General features: G+C 48.7%; 1 pseudogene; it reads right to left on the minus strand.

The window, feature by feature from the left end:
- Nucleotides 1-9,359, minus strand: part of LOC146201626 (uncharacterized) — a 115,910-nt pseudogene extending 106,551 nt beyond the window's left edge.
- Nucleotides 9,360-10,147: the final 788 nt, after the last annotated feature.

A 10,147-nucleotide genomic window follows, 5' to 3' on the forward strand; every position in this document is an offset into this window, starting at 1 on the left:
GGGCCGTGGGAGGCATGGGAATGATGGTCACAGAGCGAATCGTCTCTTGCAATGCAAGCACTTCCGCACAAAAAGAAGATGGAGGTTCCGATAATTGAAACAATGATGTCTTGTTCAGTGAAGATTTGCTAGGGCTGTAAACTGCAGTCACTTCGCAGGCTTGGATGCTCGCGTCGACGTAAATTATAATGGATCCTTGTGGCAAGTGGGGCGTCCTGTTCCATAATTCGCTCGCGAAGTACCGACGCCGTTTCCTGTGTGTGTGAGACCTGATACATTGACGAAGACCAAGTCAACCCACTGAAAAATTCTGCTTGGGTCTTGGTACATTCAGCAGACGTAAGGAATCCCTCCTTCTTCGTACACTCGAGGCATCACTTGAGTGAATCGACGACTGACTTATATTAAAAGCCAGCGTTCCTAAATGAGAAACCGTTGGAAAACGGCACTGGCACGCCGCGCTGCGGAGTGGGCCCCAACCCCCGCTGTGGTGGATGGGCTTAAGGCCGACTAGGTGGCTGCGTTTCTTCGGCGATGCGCCAGCACCTCGGTTACCGTACTACCGCTCATATTTTTGGAAGAGAAACGAAAACAGACAGAAATGAACAGCGATCACCGCTCTTCTTCATCAAAACCAAGCTGGTTTTAGAGCTGGGAGGTCAACAGCTGATCAGCTCGTTGCATTTGAGTCTTATGCAAAGGATGTTTTTGTACATAAACAACATTGTTTATCTGTATTTTTCGATCTTGAAAAAGCATATGATACCACCCGGCGCTATGGTATCTACCGCGGTCTCTTCTCTCTTGGCATCACAGGGAACATGTTGAATACAATACGAAGTTACTTGTCTGAACAAACCTTCAAAGTTCGTGTTGGAATTGCATACTCAAAGCAATAAATGCAGGAAAATGATGTCCCTCAAGGTGGTGTTCTCAGCTGCACACTTTTAATAGTCAAAATGAGCTCTCTAAAAAGCGTGCTGCCAAAATCTATTTCTTGTTCTGTATATGTTGATGACGTCCAGATAAGCTTCAAATCTTGCAACTTGGCTATCTGTGAACGAGAGATTCAGCTAGGTGTCAATAAATTCTCTAAGTGGGCTGATGACAATGGGTTCAAATTTGACTCTGAAAAGAGTGTTTGTGTAATTTTCTCTAAGCAGCGTGGCATCAGACCTGACCCCAACATCACACTGAATGGTCAGAGCCTTGCCTTTAAAAAGGCACGTATATTAATTTCTTGGCGTAGTTGTTGACAAAATCTTTCCTTCATTGCCCACATAAAACAGTTGCGACTGAAGTGTCTCAAAGCAGTGAATCTGCTAAACATTCTGTCTCACCGGTCATGGGGCACAGACCAAGACTGGCTTCTGAATAGTGTAGTTCTATCATGCATTGACTATGGCTCGATGGTCTATAGTTCAGCATCATCCTCTGCTCCAAAATTGCTCGATCCTGTGCACCACCTCGTCCTCCGCCTCGCCACGGGCGCTTTTCAAACTAGCCTAATTGCTAGCCTTTATGTCGAGGCGAACCGATGGTCACTGCAACGAAGAAGAGAATTTACTTGTGCAACTTATGCTATGAAAGTACTATGCCAACTGAATCATTCATGTCGCCGGCTCCTGCTTGACACAACTAGCACGGCACTTTTCTCAAGAAAACCACCTCTAACGCCACCATATCCAATCAGAGTTGCGACGCATATTGAACATCTGGATGTTCTGATTACCAGTCTTCATACAACTTCCATAAAATGCTTAATTCCTCCTTCGGAAATACACTATGTTAATTGTGACCTATCGTTGCTTGAAGTTGGGAAACATTTGTCCCCTATTGCCATACAGCAGCACTTCATGTCACTTCAGGCAAAGTACATATGCAATGAGTATTATACTGATGCTTCAAAGTCTGCTCAAGTCTCCTGTGCAGCACATGGACCACAGTTTTCACAGTCAAACACACTGAACAGACATACCAATATATTTACCGCTGAATGCCATGGTATCCGGTTAGCTGTGAGACACATTATAGAAAAGAAAATACAGACATCAGTCATCTACACAGACTCCCTCAGTGTTTTAACGTTCCTATCGCCTTGGAAATCGCATCATAAAACCCAGTCCTGAATTCTCTTTATAACACTCTTGTGTTTGCCCATAAACTAGAACTTAAAATTACACGGTGTTGGGTGCCAGGCCACCGTTGTTAACTAGGTAACAAGGCAGCTGATAGGCTTGTTGTATCAGCTTCCCTTCAAAACACTACATACATTGACAAAATAACATATCAGGGCCTCAAGCCACACATTAAAAACATTATTCAACAATAATGGCACGAGAAATGGTACACATGCAACTGAGAATAAAATACACACAATAAAACCTGGGATGGGCAGGTACACTACAGAAAAACGAGACAGATTCAAAGACGTAGCTCTGTGCAGGCTGATAATAGGTCACACATATGCAACACATTCATGCCTTTTAACCAACTCTCCTGCACCACATATTGTTCGAGATGCGGTGACCGGCTAATAGTATCTATGTTTTAATTGAATGTCCGAGACTTGAACAGAAAAGGAGACGTCATTTTCTCGAATAGCACAAGAAACAAATACCCACACATCCATCCATCTTTCTTGGTGACAATCTAATGTTCCCTCTAGAAAAAGTATTTAAATACTTAATAAAGGTAGGCTTTTTATATGAAATTGTTTATCAGCGTGGGCCTCAGCCCGTTCCCTTTACTTAGATGGCTTTCTTTTAAAGAAATTGTTGCTGAGGCAGCATAGCCTTTTAACACGTACATGTCTCCTCTTAATTTTTACTCAGACCACATCACAGCGTGAATCAATGGTTTAGGCCCTATACACCACTGTTGTTAGATTGTACACTGCGAAAGTGATTTTAGGCCGTATACTCCCCTGTTTTTAAATACATGATTAAACATCACAACTAGGACATTTTATTGACTCGAGTTGACACTTCGCCTTGTGTTTGGTGTTCTTTGGCCTTAGATGCCCTTGCGCCATACAGATAAGTCCATCATTATCATCAGCAGCAGCGATCACCGCGCTGAAAGAAAAGCCAAGTACAGAAATCATTTAAAAATAAGAAGAAAATGATGCTTCGTGAAAAATGCATTGTAATGAAGCGGTTTAGATAATTTGCACAACAATATATTTATTTTAGTGTTGCAGTTACGAAGGCTGGTGTTCACAGTGACAGCTCGAGCTTCATCCGCTTTCTCGTCTTCACAATTTCATCATCTTTGGCGCGCGACGTCTCTGTTTTCCTCTTTGTGCTTTTTCACAGGTCAGGCCTCTCTCTTACAATACTCTATCAATGAAAAAACGCCATCCTGGCGGATTAAGCGGAGGCCACGATGGCAGGGTGATAGTACGGTTTGAGGCGGTCAATGTAGACAATTTCACGTCCTAGTCGGCGGTGGTCTGTTGACGGCGTGAGGGGATTGATAAGGTAATTAACCGGAAAAGTTTGCTTAAGCACACGATAGGGTCCTTGGTATCGACTCAGAAACTTGGGCGACTGGCCTGAAGTAGAAGAGGGCACCCATAGCCGCACCAACGGGTCTGCACGATAAGCAGGCGACAGGCATGAGGAACCGGCGCGGTTGATTTTCTGGTGGTACTGGTTTCGAGCTTTGATTTGACATGCGATCTGATGGCACTGTTCGGCATAGGCAGCGTCTTGAGAAATAGGTGTGAATTCGGAGACGTCGGGACGGTAGGGTAGGATCGTGTCCATTGTGCAAGAAGGCTCCCGGCCGTACAGAAGTAAATAAGACGAGAAACCGGTAGTGGCTTGCGTAAAAGAATTGTAGGCGTAGGTTATGAAGGTAACACACGGTCCCAATTTGAGTGGGTGGAAGAAACATGCATAGCCATTATGTCTCCGAGGATCCGATTAAATCGTTCGACCATTTAATTTGTCTGGGGATGGTAGGAAGACGTCGTACGATGAACACTACACGACTGAAGAAGGGCTTCTACGACATCTGACAAAAATACGCGATCACGGTCACTAAGTAATTCCTGTGGCGCACCGTGACGTAGGATGAGGTTCTCAAGGATGAAAGCAGCGACGTCACGAGCAGTTGCCGCTGGTAAAACAGCAGTTTAGGCATGTCTGGTGAGGTGGTCGATGGCAACAATGATAGACCTGTTGCCGACGGAAGAGCAGGGAAGAGGCCCGCAAAGTTCGATTCCAACACGTCCAAATGGCCGAAGTGGACACTGTAGACGCTGCAGTGGAGATGGAGGGAGTGGTGGGTTCTTGCGATGCTGGCGGTTGATACAAGAGCGGACATACTGGCGAACAAAACGATACATGCTCTGCCAGTAGTAGCGATGACGTAGGCGAATAAATGCTCTCAGGAATCTAGGATAGGCGCACTGTGGATCATCGTGACAGCTCGCGCAAGTGACTGATCAGAGATTTCATGGAATAACGAGCAGCCATCTTCGGCCATCCACGAGGTAGTTTCTGCGGTAAAGTAGGTTGTCACGGATAGTAAAGTGATGGGCTTGACGTCGGAGAGCTCGAGAAGTGAGGCACTGTGATTGGTTGGCCAGAGCGTTCACGACTAAAACAATCCGGGGTGCTCTGCGCTGCTCAAATGCCATATCCCTGGTCTCAAGGGAGAAAGGGGTGAGGCCGGCGAGAGCATGTGGTTCAGGGTCAGAGGTCGCAAGGGAGCGTGAAAGGGCATCTGCGAAGCGGTGCTTGCGACCAGAGCGATAAAGCACATGAATGTCATAGTCTGGTAAACGAAGCTAGAGCCCTGCGGGCGAAGCGGCTGGAAGAATCTTTGAGGGATGACAGCCAGCAGAGAGCATGGTGATCGGTGGTGACATCGAATGGCCGACCATATAAGTAAGGACGAAATTTAGTGATGGCCGAAACATTCGTCAGACAATCTTTTTCTGTTACTGTAGAGTTGGTCTCTGCTTTGATCAGGGCACGACTGGCGTAATCTAAGACGTACTCAGGGAAACCGGGTTTGCGCTGAGCGAGGACGGCACCGATACCGATGCCGCTGGCGTCCGTGTGGAGCTCGGTAGAAGCGCACGGTTTGAAGTGACGTGGGATCGGTGGGGATGCCAGAAGTCGGCGGAGCGTAGTGAAAGCTTTGTCCCATTCAGGTGACCAGGCAGAGAAGTTGGGGCTTCCAGCAATAAGCTGCGTCACGGAGGCAATATTTTCTGCAAAATTTCTGACGAAGCGGCGAAAATACGAGCAAAGCCGTATAAAGGTGCGCAGTTCTTTCAGTAAGGTGGGCCTGGGAAATTCCGCCACTGCATGATGTTTCACAGAGTCCGGCAGGACTTCGTCCTTGGACACGACGTGTGTGAGTATCACCAGCTGTCAAGCACCAAACCGACACCTCTTTAAGTTTAGTTATAAGCCTGCGTCACTCAGACATCGAAAAGCACTCTCGAGGCGAAAAAGATGAGATAGAAAGTCCTTCGAGAAGATGACAACATCATCTAGGTAGCAGAGACATATCTGCTATTTCAGCCCGCGGAGGATGTTGTCCATCATGCGCTCAAATGTGTCTGAATCGTTGCAGAAACCAAGAGGCATGACATTAAATTCATATAGACCATCTAGCATTATAAATGCGGGTTTCTGGCGGTCGCCTTCAGCCATTCTCACCTGCCAATGACTAGAGCGGATGTCCAGCAAAGAAATGTACTCAGCTCCCTGTAAACAGTCAAGGGTGTCGTCGATGCGTTGGAGGGGATAAACGTCCTTTCGAGTAATCTTGTTCAGCCGACGGCAGTCGACGCAGAACCGAATGGAGCCATCATTTTCCTTTATTAGCACGACGGGTGAAACCCACGGGCTGTGAGAAGGCTGGATCACTCTGCGCTCGAGCATGTCACTCACCTGGTCATCGATGACGCGGCGTTCAGCGGCTGAGACTCGGTAGCGGCGCTGGCGCAGTGGTGCGTAGAGGCCGGTGTCGATATGATGGCGAACCTCTGTTGTAAGTCCCATCAAAGTTTGTTGAGGGTCGAAGGAAGCAAGGAATCTTTGAAGCAAGGCGAAGAACTGGTCCTGCTGGGTAGGCGGTAAAGATGCGTCGAGAGAACGGCCGAAAAAGTCAAATGTGGTCGTGTCAGTGACTCCAGTGGGAGCGGTGAGGGCGGTAATGTTATGCGCTATGGGGTCTGCAATAACGATGGAGGCGTCGGCGGGATCAATGATATCTACAGTGCCAAGCGATTCTCATTGAAGTCGTTGGAAAAGGCAACGGGTTGGCGACGTAGAGAGCGCTAATACCACTAGAAATTGTAAGTACGGCATGCGAGAGCAGCACATATTTGCGATCAGCGCAACGGACGGAAAGTGCGCACATTACAGTAGCGTCAGTGATGGCGTTACATTTCACGAGCACAAGAACAGAAGAGGAAGCAGAGACAGCGATGTTTTCGGCAGCGAAGATGGGCGCAGCTGGAGCAGGAGTTGTGTCTACGAGAGTGACGCAAAGCGGCAATAAATCGATGTGAGCATGCGCGCAGTCTATAATGATATGATTCTTGGACAAAAAGTCCCATCCGATTATGATTTCATGAGAAGAGTGAGCGAGAACGATGAATTCAATAATGTAGGAGAGGCCTTGTATGATGAGCCGTGCGGTGCACGCTGCAAGTAGTTGAGTCTTTTCGACGCTCGCGGTTCGCAATGACATATCGGGGATCGGCGTCGTCACTTTTCTAAGTTTGCGGCAAAGGTTTGTGGGGATTCACAATCCCCTGCCTCCATTATAACGGCTGCGCGTAATAACACGAATGATTACGCACGCTGGTAGAGAGGTTGGCGGAGGAGAGGGCATGCTGGCCACCCCCCGCCGCCTCCCGGGCCCTGCGGCGACGCTGCCGTGGGCTTCCCTCTTTCCTGCCGGTGTAACCAAGAGACCTCCTCTTCCGCTCCGTGTCGAGGAGCCCGACTGTAGCAACTTGCTCGGGGTTCTTCGGTGGTTGGGCGCGCATGGGCGCTGTTCATGATTTCCGCCGAGGAGACCACCGCCGTCACCGAGAATCGCCCACTCACCGTACGCACTTACCGCAACGGGATGTGAGCTCAAAGCCGCGCAGGTGAGCAGACTCTTCCTCTCACCTCACTGCGCGTGCTTCCTCATTAGGTGGTTTGATTTCATACCTGTACGCGGCGTTCGCTCGCTACACGGCGGTTGTATTTGTGTGCTGTTGATTTGCCGTGTACAGCTGCTCGGGCAAATTAAAGTTTGTTCGAGTGCGCAACTCGTGTTTGTTCCGTCTGGCCCGAACCCGCCGCAGTGGCGACTTCTTGCACCACGGGTTGGGGGTCACAGCTCTGTCTGTTAGGGCTGCACGTCGGGGCTAGAAGGTGACTGTAGCGTCTAGCCTCCCGTGGCGCATTCTTGCGAGAATTAACCCCCATAGGTTGCAACAAATCACGGACACCGCCGAACCTGGGTCAACAAGCGCATCAACGCCTTCGACGAAAACCTCAATAATGTTTACAGGGCTTGACAGTTACTGAATGCGCAGTTCTTGCCTCCGGAACGGCGGAGCCTAGTTTTCCGGCTAAAGGGGTGGTGATCGGCGGGTCATAGGAGAGCGGGACCGACGGCAGTTACATGGCGATCGGTGGGTATATGAATCGGAACGTGACGGAGAGTGATGTGAATGCGGACGACCGGATTCAGGTTCGGACAAAGGTACGTCGAACGCTGAAGCGCGTCCGTAGTCATAAAAACGGGATCCACGTGCACGGCTCCACCGTTCCACATGGCCAGCTACATCGCAGACGTAGCGTATTAGGCGGTTATCTTGTGTGCGCCACGGATTTGGATTGCGGGGACCGATGCGAGGCCGAGCAGGCTGCGTAGGTGGCACTGGAGGCACGGGCGGCCGACGATTGAAGATGTGGTTCGGGGGCGCGTATGTTGGCGTGGCGGGTGAAGCGGTAGGCGGCTTGCGATTTTGGCGTACTTCAGCGGAGCGGCGACCATAGGGAGTGGGTAAGTACTTGGTAGGATCTCGGTAAAGAGGAGGCAACAGAGATGAAGAGTCGGGCCGGCAGGTAACCAAGGAGAACTGTCGAGCCACCTCTTCCCGCACAAACTGTTTTATTTGCAGGAGAAGCGCTGGGTGATCCCGAGGAGTACCGGGAAGATCCAATGTCGATAGTGCTTCATCCGAGAAAATTGTACGGCGCGTCATGAGATGCTGTTGGCGCTAATCGTCACAAGTCTGACATAAAGAGATGACGTCATAGTTCGGGGATTTGGCGACGAGCATGTGGTATGCGTCCTCTTCAATTCCTTCGAGGACATGCTTGATATTCTGCGATTCAGCCATAGATAGATGAAGAAGTTTACACAGGTCGACAATAACGCGAGAACTCAACCGTTGTTCGGCGCGAAGTTTCCGAATAGCGGGATGGCCGAAAACCTCCGTGAGACTAGTTTTGAGTGCTGCCCAGATTGAAATATCAGGATCGGGGTTTCGGAACCACAAGCTGGCGATATCATTTAAATGGAAGATGACGTTGTTGAGCTTAACGTAGTCGTCCCACTTATTATAGGCACTCACACGCTCGTATGATGTCAGCGAGTCCTCTACGTCGGTGTCGTCCGTGCGGCTGAAGATGGGTGGGTCGCGCTGCCGCACTGGCCCCGAACAGATGACAGCGCTGGGAACAAGCGGGCCAGACTGGGTCGCGGCGTCTGTTATGATGGTAGAGCCGGGCAAGGTGCGACTTCACAGCTCCAGGTTGGGAACAGGCGACACCTCCACCAAGTGTAATGAAGGGATTTAGGTAGTTTGCACAGCAATGTATTTATCGTATCGTAGCAGCTACGAAGGCCAGCGTTCATAGCTACAGCTCGAGCTTCGTCCGCTTTGGCGTCTTCACAACTTCATCGTTATCCGCGCGCGAAGTCTCCATTTTCTTCTTCTTTCTGCTTTTTCACAGGTCTTACAGTATGTATATACACAAGGAAAACGCTTTCTGCTCCCCGATTCTTAGCCATCACCCTTTTTTGGTATGTGTCATCTGTAGGAAGTTCAATAAGAACACCTGCACTTAATGGTGGGCTCCCCTTGCGCATCGTCGCTTGAGGCCATTCTCTTTATCATTCGCTTAATCTGTAGTCTCTCATTTGCGTTCCTAATATACGACGCATACTCATTTGCATGGAAGATATTATATAATGCGAAAGACTAACCGACCTAGATATGAATCCCCGTTATAAGCGCAGCGTGTCTGATTCGGGATCCTGGATGGGTGGATTACCTCCCTTCTCAAAGGAGAATCCCGAAGGCGCTTGCCAAACTCGACCATGGTCCCATGACGTCATCCAAACGACAACGTCAGTGCACGGCCAGGTCACCTGAAAACTACCACCTGTCCATAATTTTTCTTTTTACAATGCCGACGTCATATCTTATGAACGGCGTCTCTGACGAAATCGCGCTAAAGCGACAGTGTGATAGGCACTCTGCCGTGTGGTATCCTTTAAGAGAAGCAAAAGTTATAACATTTATCACAGCCAAGTATAAACCATGGCTGCTGTATATAGCTCAATGCAGTAGCACCGTAACAGAGTACATTTTTTGTTTCACTCACAGAAAGAGCCGCGAATTTCGGAAGTAAAGCTTAAGCGAAACTGCTCTAGGAAAGGAGAAAAATGAATAAACGTGTGAGAATAATTGCAAAGCTCAGACGTGGCTTAGAGTGATCATCTTGGTCTCTAATGGCAGAAAAGAATAGAAGAAATCCTAGCGAAAAAACTGCTCAGTCACTTCGGATTGACGGCAAATTCGCATTCCACGCGTTCTTCATATTCCTGGAATCGACAATAATGACGCCTTGGTGTTATTTTAAGGATTCATTGTTTGCGATAAAGCACTCCATGAAAACCTGTAAATGCAATAGTCGACTAAACTACGGCCACCTGCGACCTCCCGAGGCTAGAAAAATGTAACCGGAAAAAGAAGTCTGGAGAAGAAATACACATCGTTAAGGAAACATGCATGATCGTTCAGAATTCTAGGAAGGCCTGAATGGCAAACTACTGAAGTCGGACGCCTAAACGAACAAGAGACTCTTAACGTAACGCATTATGTGCC

The sequence above is a fragment of the Amblyomma maculatum genome, chromosome 1 (assembly GCF_055883805.1).
Source record: "Amblyomma maculatum isolate TAMU_Amacu chromosome 1, ASM5588380v1, whole genome shotgun sequence".
Taxonomy (NCBI): domain Eukaryota; kingdom Metazoa; phylum Arthropoda; class Arachnida; order Ixodida; family Ixodidae; genus Amblyomma; species Amblyomma maculatum.